Consider the following 16,250-nt stretch of genomic DNA (forward strand, 5'->3'; position numbering starts at 1 on the left):
ACTTATACTGTGAGTATTATGGATTCCTGTGGCAATACAGACCCAGCCCCTGTCTTGGGATCTGCAGTTTCTGCCCCGGTGGCCAAGCCCAAGGATAAGGGGAAGATAAAGGCTAAATCATCCCAGTCCTCTTCCTCAGCCATCAAGGAGGCCGAGAGGCGAATTCAGGCCCTTGAACAAAAGTTGGAGGCTGCACTCCACAGTGTTCCACTGCCTAGGCCTGGACCATCGTTAAGCCTTGATGTGCCTGCTGGCCCACAAACCCCAAGAGAGAGGGTTGAGAGAGACTGGTCTCCTGATCACCCAGCCCTGACTCAGCTTCAGGTTCCCAGAAGCAGGCCGGGATCAGCCACCCAGGAGAGACCTGTATGGGGTTTTTCACCTCAGGCCAAAGCTGTCCCAGCAGCTACCTTCACCCCTACAGCTGCGGGGCTCAGGGACAATCCTGATACGTGGCAGGATATGCCACCGGCCTTCCAGGAATTACTTTCCAATGTCTATACCAAGGGCATAGCAGTGGGAGCACAGCAAGGGCCCCAACAGCCAAGGCAAGCCACGACCCGGGACCTCTGGTCTGCACCGCCCCTTTCGGGTTTAGGATCTGTACTTGAGGAGCCTGTGTTAATGGAGGATAGTGATAAAGACTATGATATGTCAGAGGATGAGGCACCTCCAGAACAACCTCAAGTGGCGGGACTGTTCAAACAGTCCTCCTTCAGGACTCTTTTATTTAAGGCAAGACAGACTATGGAGTTGAAGGATCCGGCCCAACCATCGCAGGCCGTGCCATCTAGATCCTCTACTCTGCTGAAGGAGCCTAAGCCTGAAACAGACCATGTTCCGGCATCGGAAATTTTTGTACAAAGTATTAAAAGACCGTGGCAATATCCGGCAGCAGCCCAGGGGCCATCAGTGGTAGAGAGGAAGTTCTACACGTTCGACGACGAAGTAGAGGCTCTTCTCCAATTCCCCCCAATAGACTCACCGGTGGTGACACTGGTTTCCAATGCTCTGGTTCCCGCAGAGATGGGTGATAACTTGAAGCCAGAGGACAAGAAGGCTGAGGTGCTCCTCAGGAAGACCCACATGATGGCCGGATGGGGGTTCCGCGCAGCAGCGGCTGCATCGTTTTTTAATAGAGCCTCCATCGTCTGGATCGAGGACATGATGTCTCGCTTGGGGCCGGAGGAAGGACGGATGCGCCAGGACCTTAGTAAGTTGTTGGCGGCGGCAGAATTTTCCGCCGATGCCACCTTACATGCTGCCAAGTTTGCGGGGAGAGGGATGTCTGCTACCCTTGCATCACGCCGACTACTATGGCTGCGCAGTTGGCAAGCTGACACCAAATCAAAATGGCACCTGGCATCATCGCCTTTTCAGGGGTCTCAGCTGTTTGGCGACATATTAGAGAAGGTCCTCATAGAGGACAAGGACAAACGGAAGATCCTTCCCAGGTCCAGGAGGGGTCAGGATCGTCGTCAGACTCCATACAACCGACGTCAGTCCTTTCGTTGGGACACCTCACGGTCAAACCAGCAGTTTAGATCCTTTCCCCAGGGCAACTTCGGTCAGAATACCTACAGGAATGACCGTACCCCCTTTCAAGACAGGGCCAGAGGCTATCAGTCTAACAGACGCCCATTTCGAGGTTCCAACCAGCGTGGGTTTAAGCGATCCAAATGACTTTGCTCTGACACAGCCAGTAGGAGGGAAATTACACCTTTTCAGCGCCTCCTGGCTGGCCACCTCTTCAGACAAATGGGCTCTATCGACAGTGACACAAGGACTACGGTTGGAATTCATTCAGCCCCCGCCCAACCGATTCTTACACTGTCCCACACCAAAGAACCCTTCCAAACGGAAGGAATTGCTTCAGGAAGTAAGTCACCTCCTTCAGATTCAAGCCATAGAGCCTGTGCCAAAACACACAGAGGGCAGGGGATTTTATTCTATGGTGTTCATAGTCCCCAAGGCATCCGGGGGCTGTCGCTTAATTCTGAATCTGAAATTGTTAAATCAATTCATCCTCTACCGCAGATTCAGGATGCACACCTTGCATACTATTCTGGCGGCAGTACGCCCTCAGGACTTTCTCACTTCCTTGGATCTGAAGGAAGCTTATTTACATGTGCCGATATTTCCACCACATCGCAGGTATCTAAGATTTTGTGTGGAAGGGAAGCATTACCAATACCGGGCCATGCCATTCGGCCTATCATCGGCTCCTCGTACCTTCACAAAATTACTCGATGTGCTCACGGCTCATCTCCGTACTCGGTCCGTCCGCCTCATGGCATACTTGGACGATATCATCGTGTTGTCCAAGTCCCAGGCAGGAGCGCACCGAGATCTCCAACTTACGATGACATTCTTGGAAGAACACGGCTTTACCATCAACGTTCCCAAGAGCCAATTGATCCCGGCTACAAGACTTCTACATCTGGGAGCAGTGATAGACCCCACGACGTGCACAGTGTCGCTTTCACCAGACAGACTGGACAATATCTTGGCCTTGATAACTTCCATCCAAAGACAACCGAAGGTGTCCCTAAACCTTTTGTCCAGGGTTCTGGGAACCATGGTTTCCTGTATAGGGATTGTGCCATGGGCCAGGCATCACATTTGCCCATTACAAGGCTTGCTGCTACCGGCCCAGAAGGCGAAACGCAGCCAGTCAAACCGGCTGATCAGGTTACCAAGGAGCGTCAAGACCTCCTTGGACTGGTGGACTTCCCCAGCACTGTTCCAGGGTTGTTCCTTCCTGGCTCCCGATCAACTAGTCATGACTACAGATGCCAGTTTGTCGGGTTGGGGCGCACACATCGGTTCCCAGGTAGCCCAGGGACTCTGGACCAGGGAGGATCTCCTTCCTGTGAACATCAACCTTCTAGAGCTCAGGGCTGTGTTTTTAGCGCTCCAGCATTTTGTAACCTTGGTTCGGGGTCAACACGTCTTAGTCCTAACGGACAATGTGGCCACAAAAGCTTACCTCAACCATCAGGGAGGCACGAGGTCCCCTCGCCTCATGAGGGAGACCATGGCCCTCTTCACATGGGCCGAGTTCAACCTGGCTTCTCTATCCGCGGAGCACATAGCAGGCGTCAACAATGTCCAGGCCGATTGGCTCAGTCGAACCACCTTGGACCCCACAGAGTGGAGGCTGGACCCGCAATTGTTCCACAAGATCACACTACGATTCGGGACACCACTGTTGGACTTGTTCGCCACTCACAACAATACACAGCTCCCCAGGTTCTATTCTCGGTTCCACTCTCCTATGGCAGAGAAGACAGACGACCTACGGTCGAGCTGGCCTCGTGGTCTGCTGTACGCCTTCCCTCCGACAAATTTGGTCCAGAGAGTGATAGACAAGATTATACTGGAGGAAGCGGAAGTGCTACTGGTTGCACCACATTGGCCACGTCGCCCGTGGTTCTCGGACTTAGTAGCCCTGTCGATCTCCCCACCTTGGAGGATTCCGGACAAGACAATTTCACTCAGTCAGGGGTCAGTATTCCACCCAGACCCTCAATGGCTCCAATTAGCCGTTTGGCATTTGAGAGGAACAAACTGAGGGAGCATTGTTTGCCGGACAGCATCATTGACACAATGCAGGCCGCCCGACGGCCGTCAACATCCCGGATTTACCAGGCCACGTGGTCGGCCTTCTGTAAGTTCTGCACCGGGAAAGACATACAACCAGAAAGAGCCCAGATACTGACAGTCCTAGAATTCTTGCAGTCAGGCCTTGAAAAAGGACTGTCTCCAAACACTCTTAGGAGACAGGTGGCTGCATTGGCAACCGTTATCCGACTACCGGAGTTCCGCTCCTTAGCGATTCACCCTTGTATACGGGTACTTTCTAAAAGGAGCTTCAAACAGCCATCCCCCGCCTCTTCATAGGTTTCCATCGTGGGACTTATCTCTGGTGTTGAAGGCCTTGACTGGGCCTCCCTTTGAGCCTCTAAGATCTGTTCAGCTCAAATTTCTTTCCATCAAGACGGCCTTTTTAGTGGCTGTCACTTCAGCCAGACGTGTATCGGATTTGTCTGCATTATCCATCAGACCAGACCTTTGTATATTTTATCCGGACAGGGTGGTTCTACGTTTAGACCCGTCATTCCTTCCTAAGGTCAACTCGCTTTTCCATAGGAAGCAAGAACTAATTTTGCCGGACTTTTGCTCGCAGGGGAGCCATCCTACAGAACTTAGGTGGCACAAACTAGATGTTAGGCGAGCTGTTAAAATCTACATCAGAAGGACCGAGGCCTTTCGAAGGTCCGAGTCATTGTTTGTTTCATTTGCAGATCCAAAAAAGGGTCTGGGCGTCTCCCCCAGTTCAATTAGTCGATGGATCCGGGACTGCATAGGGGAGGCATATAAGGCTAGAGCTCAGAGTCCACCTCAAGGGGTCACGGCGCACTCTACTCGCAGTGCAGCCACGTCGGCGGCTTGGAGGACTCAAGCCTCGATTGAGGACATCTGTCGGGCTGCGACGTGGAAGACTCCTTCTACATTCACTAGACATTACAGACTGGATGCCTATGCTTCAGCGGAGGCATCTTTTGGGAGAAGGGTATTACAGAGGGTTTGTTCCTCTCCAGCTGCCCTGACTAACAATCTCCCTCCCATTTGATTGGAACTTGGGTATATCCCATATTGGACTCTCCTTCCAGATGCAATGGAGAAGAACCGTTGTACCTACCTGAACGGTCTTCTCAGTGCACTGGAAGGAGAGTCCAAACCCACCCAGCATTAGATTGTTTCAGGGAAGCTGGGCTTGGTTGGTTTTTATTGTTATATATATATATAGATAATGGTTCAATAAAATTGTGTTGGATTATACTACCTTTCGTTTTAAAACTGAGCTCACTGGGGGCAGGCAAGGGGCGGTGCCTAATAGTATGTTAATTTTAAACTCAGTCTCGACCAATAGGATTGAGAATAACCCATATTGGACTCTCCGTCCAGTGCACTGAGAAGACCGTTCAGGTAGGTACAACGGTTCATTCATAGTATTTTTGCAACTTTTATCCAGTTTCAGAGGTTGTGTTCCTATTTCTTAAGAAAAATAGAATGGCAGTTATTGGTTTATATGCAGAAAGATCAGTTACCATACTCATGAAAAGTCTGTTATCTGATAGTTCTGCCATTAGTAAAACCTGCAGCTGTTCATGTTTTCTTTACATAGCACGTGTCACTGTGGCAAATTCAAAATATTTGATCCATCAAGATTACAGAGACTGTTGAAAGTCAATAAACATGAAATAAGAACTGTATGTAGGAATGACAGTTAAAGAAATGCTTGTAAATAAAACAATTCTAGATATTTATTAAAGTTTAATTATTTTACTGAGAGTTTGAAATTTTCAAAATAGAAGCAGTTAGTTTAGAATAAACAGATATATTTTTAAAATGCTCTACTAACATGTATTCATATCAATTATATTTGCATTAAATATGTTGTTCATTCTCTGAGTGAAGGCTTTTATAATCAAATAAATAGCTATAAGAATACCAAATACCAATCAAATAAATAGCTATAAGATACCAAAATCCAGATAATCACTAGAAGGTAAAGGGAAACACATGCTAACAACTTAAGATATTTTCAATCTATTCAAAGGTGAGTCCTGATGAATTTTGACATGAGAATGATAAACCTAAACATCCCCTTTATAAAAAGAGGGCAGTTAAAGTTTCTATTCTGTGGTTAATCCCAATTTGTTTTTTCTTCTAATTTGGAAAACAATGAAGTTGTAACTACTTTTTTCTTCAGTGAAATTAGGTCTAAATTATTAAGTTTATTTATTGAACATCTGAATGCCACTTGTTCTTACCATAAAATGCTTCATGTTATATACTTTGAAAATAGATGGGCAACCTTAAGAATTGTTCCTCAATTTCCAATATTGATTATTGATTTTCCGTTTAAACAATGGCAAAAAGATATTTCTAAATTCATATATTAAAAAACCCGAAAGATGGTGTTCTAAAGTCAGCTGTGGATCGAGGAGGACGCCCAAATTGCAGACCCTCTCTGAGGGGGGTCAATGATTCCTCCCCCAGCGTAATAGATGGACAGATGGGATTGTTCCAGGAGTTCATGGCTTCCATGGCAACCATGGACCTGACCCAGGTAATACGGGGCCTGATTCATGAGAGGGGACAGTTGAGTAATAATTTGAAATTAAGGGGCTTAGACACCTTGCCTTTGTCATGGTTAGGTCATTTTCTGCTAAGGCTTTATTTTAGGGCTCCAATCCTTCCCCGCAGGGAGGCAGAACAGATTATGTGGGTCCTCCCAGATGCCTAATGGACCCAGAGGGCTTTCAGAGGGTGCTTGGTGAAATACCAGATTTGCTTATGCACAATTTGGCAGTCACTAGTAGCAGCCTGGAATACGGCCGCAACAGGGGCTCTGGACTGTATTGCTCCTTTGTGACCTGTTTGTGGCAGTAGACCCAAAAGCTCTCCTTGATTCTCTGAGGAACTCAATGGGATGAAATGCCAGAAAAGACATCTAGAAGAGTGTTGGAGAGCCAGTAAATCTAAATCTGACTGGACACTGTTATGATCTTTTATTAAGGCTTATTGAGAGGCGATCAAGGCGGCAAAATATTTGCATTTTTCTGCCTTGTTTGCATCTACATCTGCATCTGCATCTGCGGGATCCCTCCCAGCCGCTTTGCTTAGGGTGACTCGTTCCCTCCGTAACACGTGTGTGTGTGTGTGTGTGTGTGTGTAGGAACCGTTGAAAATATCTTATTTCAAAGTGACATTATATAAAACTTAAAAGGTTTGTTATAAAAGAAAAAAGTTATAACCTTTTATATTTTATAACCTTTTCTGTATTATGCAAAATTTAGAAAATATTATAACTTATAAAAGGTTGAGTATAAGTCTATATTTTTGTTCTATTTTCCCAGTGTATTAACTGTAGTCAAAACTGTGTGAACTCTTTGGAGTATATCTGACAAGTATAATTTTTTTTTTAAAAGCCTTGAAACACGTGTAAAAAAAGCTAATGCTGTATGCTAAATACAGCACAAAATAGATCAGTGTCTATTGTCTATTGAAGAGTAGTATGTTGAATATTCCATATAATATTGTTCTATTCACACATATAAATTGATAACATTTAAACAATATAACAATTTCTTGAAAAAACTTGCTAATATTATGCTAATAGAATATTATACATCATATTATGTAGAATATTATGCTAATATTCTACATATTTTATAAATAACTAGAAATACTATTCATAATCTTGAACTTTTTTATAGAAATACTTTAGGAAATTTAGTATAAGCAATGTCAATATTCATTTGTGCTTTGTTGCAGTTCATTTTCTATAATGTGGAAAATGGTTAATACAGACTTCAGAGCACCTTTTTTTACTTTGTTTTTTTTATCTTAACTTGTTAGCCAGTCTATTACTGTCAGTTATATTTTTTTCATAGGAAAAAAATAAACAAATTTTTCAAAGGCAAAATATATTTTTACAACGAAAAGCATTTACCTACTTTATAAATGTTCTTTGAGGCAAAGATATCATAGACACTTACACATATTTAAGGCACATGAAAGTAAAATAAGGTAATGCTATTTAACAGGAAGTTTGCAGACTTTCTGGCTAGATGTCACCTGGGAATCATTGCACATTTTCATGACCTCCCTGTGAGAAACTCCTCAGATATCATAGTAAGTCTGATTCATCAGCTGCAGCAGAAGCAATTGAATTAAAGCTGAAATATTTATGTGTCTGACTCCTCACATTCCTAAATAAGCATGCCCTGATCTCTGGATAAGATTTCTGGAGGAATTTGTTTTGCTGCTTCTTAAAGCTGTGATCTATTCCTAAGGAATTTTCTTTTTCTTTTTTTAAAGATTAAAACATTATACTCTGTATCTGATTTTGTGTTTAAGTCTAAATACTGAGTTACACTTTTGTGATGTGTAAAAGGTGTATGGCTCTTTGGAGCTATTTCACTACTATGAAGACTGGGATCACTTAGGATCAAAATATCATGTAGATATTTTGAAATATATGTCTATTACACCCCCCCCCCCCTGCCCTCCAAACACATATATATTCTGCAACTGTGTCTGACTTTTCTTTTCCTCCCAAAGTGAAAGACTTGATCTGATCTTACTTTTTGCATATATTTTTTTCATGTTCCATGCAGTAATCAATTTTATGGAGACACATTTGTAGGCTGATCAAGGATAAAAAGATTAACTACTTTTTCTGTCCATAAATTAATGAATCCTTAGATGGTTTCCATATAGATTTTCCACTCTTGCCTTCATATGATATTCTGGCATACCTCTTTAAAACAGGTTTAGCTTTCTTTCTATGTCAAATTGTTTCCAAAGTTCCTTACAGCTACATTCAGTTTCTCTACATTCAGCTATAAGAGTGTTTTCATTTTAAAATAAAACATTGGATTTTACAGTACATAATTCTTACATAATTTTGTCTGGGTTTATGCATATGTGTATGTGTTTGTGCACGTGGGTTAGAAAGCAGAAGCTTTGCCAACTGTTTTGACACACTGAAATAATTTCCTTTCAAAGACTTTGAAATTGACTTACAAACTCTGCCCAGTATTTCTTTGGGTAATTTTTGAGTCTTTTAATCTTGATAATCAGTTGAGAATTGTTCATTGCTGATCTGTTTGGTTTGTGATATTATGGCCATCCCATAGTCATTTCAATGAGAAAGATATGTAATATTTATATAGTGTATGCATGCATTTTTATTGTCACATAATAGATTGTTCAGATTTTTTCATATTAGTTTAGGTAACTTTAAATACACAGAGAATATATAGGATAGCATTTTAAGAAGAAACTTCACAAGTGAGGTCTAAGAGCATAGCCAATAGTTAATTGGAAAATCCCTTCCATTTAATGTTTTTCAAACAAAAAAAGGATCAAATTACACATACAGTTTGCCATTATTTCCGTATGGGCTTAATATATATATTTTTGTACAATATAGAAGAAGTATAACTTATTCTCTGCCCTTTTAATCTCAGTTCCGTAAACACTGAATTCACTAACTTTATTCACCAGCTTTTTTGGTTCATTAAAATTGATAGACTTCTCCAGAATGACACTATTTTCTTTAGTTAAAATTCTGTGTTCATTCATGTAACATTTTCCAAATGTAAATTATAAGGCAACTTTGAAATTAATGTGAAGTTGGATTAATTAACTTGGATTAAATTAATTATCACTAACAGAGATGAAATGATAGAAGGTGTTGAACCTACAGGAACCTTGGGGGAAAGTGATCATACAAAATTGGAATTCAACATTATGAAAACACAAACAGTAGAACAAAGTCAAACTAGAGTCTTGGAGTTCAAGAGAGCTAATTTCAATAAACTCAGAGAGAACTTGGGAAAGATCCCATGGATGAGAATCCTCAAGGTGAAAACAACTCAAGAAGCTTGGGAAATTTTGAAAAGTGATATTATAAAAGCCGAGACTAGTTCAGAACCAATGAAGAAGAAAAATAATAGGTCAGAAAAGAAACCGGCATGGTTGTATAAAGAACTCTCTGACAAATTAAAAAAGACAAAAAGGATAAAATGTGGAAAGAAGAGGAAATAACTAGGGCAGAATACCAGCAAATAGCCCAAGCCTGTAAAGATGAAGTGAGGAAAGCTAAAGCTCACAATGAACAAAGGCTTGCAACAAGAGTAAAGAGTAACAAAAAAGCTTCTTCTAACATATTAAAAACAAGAAAAAAGTCAGGGAAACAATTAGTCCATTGCAGGGGAAAAACGGCAAGAAGGTGACAAGCAGCAGGGAGAAAGCAGAGATACTCAAGATGTTTTTTTGCCTCTGTCTTTACACAAAGGGAAAAAACCCCAACCTATCAAAAACAGCATCACAAAAAACACCTTAGGAACACAAATTAAAATAGGGAAGAAAATGGTAAGGGAACACCTGTCCACCTTTGAAAAAAATTCAGACAAGAACAATTAAGATGACCAAAGGCCTACAGGGTTTGGGTTTCACTAGTCTAAAGAAAAGAAAAATTAGGGATGACATGATAGCAGTATGATTCCAGTATGACATGATTCCAGTATTTGAGGAGCTAACATGAAGAAGAGGAGGTCAAATTATTCTTCAAAGTACCAGAGGGAAGGACAGGAAACAATGATTGGAAACTAATTAAAAAGAGAAGCAAGCTGGAATTAATGAGAATCTAATTAATGAGGTAACCTTCCAGCTCATTCTATTCTATTCTATGCATGTTTTATCAGTTTATAGTCTACCCTCTGAGAAGATTTGTTGTGGTTTAGTGAAGTCTATTTTTCAAGTAGAAAGTTTTAAAAAATCCTATCTCAAATACTGCTCTTGAATAAATATTGACTTATTAGACAGCTAGTCATGGCGTCGCTCAAACTATTGGTACACAACATTGCGATTTATGAAGAAAGGAATTATGAATTTCACTAGTTTCATTTTAAGCTAATATTTATTTTATTTTTAATTTGATTTTGGAAAGAAAAGTAAGATATTAATGTGATATTGAATCATCTAGCCATAATAAAAGTTAACAGTTCGTGAAAAAAATTAGATTTATTGAGCTTGAAATGTAGCTAAAAAGATAATTTTACATTGTGGGAAAACTACCACTATGAAAATACTGGATTTGACAAATGTGTTCATTTTTTGAATTGGCTCTCTGTTGTCATATCAAATTTCTGATAAATATAATTCCATATGGACAAAGTTTTTAGATACTGTATTTATTGTAATTTTTGCATGTGAATGTTTATATCACCAATTTTTCCATTTTCCCCATTTTTATTTTTATTTTTTATGTGTGTTTATGTCTTTATTAGGAAGTGTAGGACTGAGATTTTCCTCTTTTTAAAATTAGTAACAATATTTATTATTTATTTATTGATGTAACAAAAAAGAAAGAAAGGATTTCTATTATATTACTTTGTCATCTATACTAGTGTTCTACTGCACACGTGAATGAGGAATAAGTGTTACTGCACATTTTAATACAACTTATAATTTCACTGTTTTTGATTTAATAAGATTATATTATTCTAGGTGGCCATAGTTAATAATAATAACAACAGAGTTGGAAAGGACCTTACAGGTCTTCTAGTCCAACCCCCCTACTTTGGCAGGAAACCTAACATTACTTCAGACATCCAGGAGCTTCCATCAATTCTCCCTCAAAAGCAAAGAAACCATGACAGCGAGGAGGTAGATCTGGCAGGTTGGGAGGGGGAGCAGTTGTGAGGAATGAGGATGGGGGGGGAGGGTGAATGTTGCAGACTTCTGCTATGGTGCTGCAACATTCATTATTTTGGGACTTGCTAGGGGGTGCTTATCTTGTAACTTCAAATGGGTGCTAAATAAATGCTCATAACCCGGGAATTAATAGATTAAAACCAGTTATTTGTCATCCTACAGCCAATAATTAAACATTTTAAAAATTGTTTCTCATTGGCGTCTTTTACCTCTGGCAAATGAATTAAAATAATTATTTTTCTTGTGAATTTTCCACATTTTATATTGAATAAGAATCCTCAGAATGTGGTCTATAATTACAAGGAAGAAGAAATTTCCCTCTAAAGTACATCATCCTTCCTCTGTTCTTATCATTTTCTATAGAGGGATGATCAAGAGCCTCCTGTCATATTGTCTTACTGTCTGGTTTGGAAGCATTACTGCTTGAGATAGGAAGGTGATGCAGAGAGGGGTGAGGATGGCAGAAAATATTATTGATAGTTCACTTCCTTCTGTCCAGGACATAGCGTATAAGCGATGCTTGATCAGGGTCCACAGAATAGTATGGGGCACTACATATCCTCTTCATGACCTTGGTTTTTTTTTTAAGACCTTGTACCACTAACTAGTCACATGACATCAGAGAGAAAAAACAGCTACTTGGACCCCATTTGGATGTTAACACTTAGGGATGAATTGACTTTTGTTGCCAGCAATTTAGACATTAATGGCTGCATGTTGCATTATTTTGAGGGGACAGCACATTTACACTGTTATACAAGCTGTATACTCACTACTTTACAATGTAGCCAAGTGTCATTTCTTTAGTTTTGTCACATGAAAATATATACTGAAATATTTACAAAATGTGAGAGGTTGTACTCCTGTGACTTACTATATAAACTTTCTTTAGAGAGCAGGCAACATAATTTCATTTATATTGTGAGCCAGTGTGCCCGCAGTAAAACAATGTTAATAAAGATTATCCTATCGCATCGCATCCATGCCATGTGGTATATTGCTTGCATGCTAACAACAACAATAAACTGAAGGAAACAACATTGCACTTAGAATAAGCCAGCATTTTTTCCACCTTAGGACTGTATCAGTAGATAAGGTAAAAAATTAAGTACATTGGTATCATCTGGCCAACTTTCAATAAGAATAATAAAAACAATGTCTTACATAAAGTTTGTTTGTTTGTTTGTTTATTTGTTTATTTATTTATTTGTTCATTATAGTTTGTTTGTTTGTGTTGGAAGGGACCCTATAGTTCATCTAGTCCAACCTCCTGCCTGGTTCAGGAGACCCTATACCAGTGATGGTGAACCTTTTTTCCCTCGGGTGCCGAAAGAGTGTTTTTGGGTGGTAGCCTGCATGCACGAGTGCTCAAACCCATAATTCAATGCCTGGGGAGGGCGAAAACAGATTTCCCCGCTCCCTGGAGGCCCTCTGGAGGCTGGAAATGACCTGTTTCCCAACTTTTGGTGGACCCGATAGCAGTGTTCCCTCTAATTTTTTTAGGGGGTGGGCGGAAAAGTATAGTGTCTGAGCGGCAGTCCCTTCGGGACTGGGTGGCACAGAAATAATTAATTAATTAATTAATTAATTAATTAATTAATGAACGAATAAACAAACAAACAAACAAACAAACAAATTAAAAACCCACCCTGTTTTGCCTCAGAGAATTTCAAAATAAAATACTGTACTGTGTGTCTATAACAGTGAGCTCATAATAGGGCAACTCTATCAATATCAAAATGCCACTTAAATAGTTGAGCTAGTTTCAAACTAGATTTTGATTTTCTTTCTCTCTTCCTTACTCCCATTCTTTTTCTTTCTTTTTTTCTTCCTCTCTTTTTTCTGTTTCTCTCTCTTCCTCTCTTCCTCTCTCTCTCCTTCCCTCTCGGCTTCTGGGCAGGTTTGGAAAACTCTGAGTTGATGATTTTTAAGTGAGCGATTGCTCACTGCTCAGCTTAGAAGGAACTATGCCCGGTAGGCTCGTGTTTCACTCTCTCCAGGCTCCAAAGGCTTCCCTGGAGCTGTGGGAGGGTAAAAATGCCCTCCCCCACCTCCCCGGAGGCTCTCTGGAAGCCAAAAATGCCATCTCAGCGCCTCTGTGCAAGCCAAAAGTCAGCTAGCCAATACAAGCATGCATATTGGAGTTGAGATAGGGCAACAGCTTACGTGCCAGCAGATATGGCTCTGCGTGCCACCTGTGGCACCCGTGCCAGAGGTTCACCATCACTGCCCTATATAATCACATACACATGGCAGTCCAGTCTCCTCGTGAAGATCTCTGGTGTTGGGGCGTTCACGATCTCCGCAGGCAGGCCATTCCATCATTTGACTGCTCTCACCGTCAGAAAGTTCTTTCTTATTTCTAGATTGAATCTCTCCTTGGTGAACTTCCATTTGTTGCTCCTTGTCTGGCCCACTGGTGCTTTGGAAAACAGTGTGATCCCCTCCTCACTGTGGCAGCCCCTCAAATATTTGACTGCTCCCCTGGACCTCCTCTTCACCATGCCTAGTTCCTACAACCTTTCTTCGTATGTTTTGGTTTCTAGTCCTTTTATTATTCTGGTTGCCCTCTTCTGCACTTAGAATTAAAACAAATCCATATGGAAAACAATAAGAATTCAACTCACTGCAGTTATACTAAAATTGATATTTGTTTTTTTTAATATTTATATATTATTTTGTTCTTTGTTCTTTTTGTAAACCACACACAGTCATGAATTTGAAATAGATAACTATAGAAATAAAAAACAAATAAATGTAGTTTTCGTAGTTTTGCATGTGAAGCATTTGCATTAGCAGCTTTTATCATTGTGTGGTTACCTGCATGAAAATGAAGCGTGATCCATAGAATTTATCCACCCACATAAAATTTAATTTTTGCAGAACAGACTCATTTATCAGAAATACTATACTGGTGAGCATGCAACCATGAGCAATGTTTTTCTGTATTACCATTTTTATACTCCCCCCCCCTTAATATCCATTCTCATGTTATCCCTTGCAACTCACATTGATAGCAGCATGACAGAATCAGTCCTGTTTAAAAATAAGCAAGCCACAAAAAGGAAACATGTATCTAAAAACTTCTTTTTTTTTTTTTATTTGTAAATTTTTATTATTAAAATATAGACATATACATCGTTATATACAACATATGATACAAGATACAATGCGGGGTATATCACATATAAAGGGAAAAGACAACAAAAACAAACAAAAAACAAACAAACAAACAAAAACAAAACTAATAACAATATCGGCGAATAAGCAGGGGAGTTGAATTGAAAACGAAAATTAGATCTAGATATTTTTGCTCAGTTAACATATTTCAAATAGGTTATCAAGAGTGTTAGAAGCCAGCGTTGCGTTTACATATATTGTTAGGAAGTTCGCAAAAAATAATGATAGGTTTAGGTAGTTAAATATATATACAGTCTCATGTAATAATATTAGATAATGAAATACTTTATACCGGATTTGTAACAGTTCATGGTTTTTTTTTTTTTTTGATTTTTAACCTTCTTAAAGCCTATTGGTCTCTCTGTTGCTTTCTAGCCATTTATAGAGAGGGTCCCAACAACTGTTAAACGTATCTGACGGTTCGTTCCTGACTAATAGGGTCAGTTTCGACATTTCTGCGCAGTACATTATTTTCCTAAGTATTGCTTCTTTTGGGGGAAGATCTTCATTTTTCCACCACTGCGCGTATGTAAGTCTTGCTGCAGTAGTTAAGTGGATGATAAGATGAGCTTGGGGTTTTGACAGTTTTTGCCTAGTTATACCTAGTAAAAAACACTCAGGGGTTTTGTCGAACGTCAAATTTAATATTTCCTCAATCCAATTTCCAATCATCACCCAATAGGTTTTGGCTTTACTGCATTCCCACCATAGATGAAAGTAGGTACCCAATTCTTGTTGACATTTCCAGCAGATTGGTGAAAGTTTGTTGTTCAGTTTGGTTAATTTAATTGGGGTAATATGCCAACGGTAAAACATTTTGACCAGGTTTTCTTTATAAGAGGTGGCAATGGTCAGTTTATAGTTCTTTGTCCAAAGTGTTTGCCATTCCTCCTCTTTTATCTCTTTTTTTAAGGTCAAGGTGCCATTTCTTAACATTGGATTTTTGGTTAAAAGAGTCCAAGTCATTGTAATTTAAGTAGCCATAGAAGTTTTTGATTATCTTATCTTGTGGACCTATACATAGCTTATCTAACAAAGCATTTTTGGTAATCCCGGAATTTTTGGTGTCTTTGTTAAATTTGGTCTGGATCTGAAGGTATTCCCACCATTCCACTTTTTGGCCCAAATTCTCAAGTTCTAATCTTGTTTTAATTGTCCCATTTGGGTTTAAAATGTCTTTATATCTTAATATATTATTTCTCTTATGTAAATTAGGATGTACATAGGCTTCTAAAGGAGCATACCACATGGGAATTCCTTTGTATAATTTAGTTTTAGTTTTTTTCCAGGTGCCAATTAACGATTTTCTAATCAGGTGGTTGGAGAAGTATTTGTGGGTTGACGGCTTTTCGTCCCAGAGATAGTAATGCCACCCTGCATGGAGGTCATGGCCTTCTAATTTAAGAAGTCTAGTGTTTAATAAACTCATCCAATCTCTTGTCCAGTCTAGCGATGCAGCAGTATAGTAGTTCTTCCAATTTGGAAGAGCCAGACCGCCCTCTTCTTTTTTCCCTTGTAAGTATTTTAGTCGAATTCGGGGCCGTTTGTTTTGCCAGATAAAATTGTTGGTTATTTTAGTCAAATTGGTAAAAAAATCCTGTTTTACTTGTATAGGGATAGTTTGAAATAAAAACAATATTTTAGGCAGAGTGTTCATTTTTATGGCTGCAATTCTCCCAAGGAGAGATAGTTGTAAATTCCTCCATTTTGACAAGTCTTTATTTATCTTGTCCAGTAATATATCGTAATTATTTGATTTCAAGCTTGACACT

This window comes from Erythrolamprus reginae, chromosome 4 (assembly GCF_031021105.1).
Source record: "Erythrolamprus reginae isolate rEryReg1 chromosome 4, rEryReg1.hap1, whole genome shotgun sequence".
Lineage (NCBI taxonomy): Eukaryota > Metazoa > Chordata > Lepidosauria > Squamata > Dipsadidae > Erythrolamprus > Erythrolamprus reginae.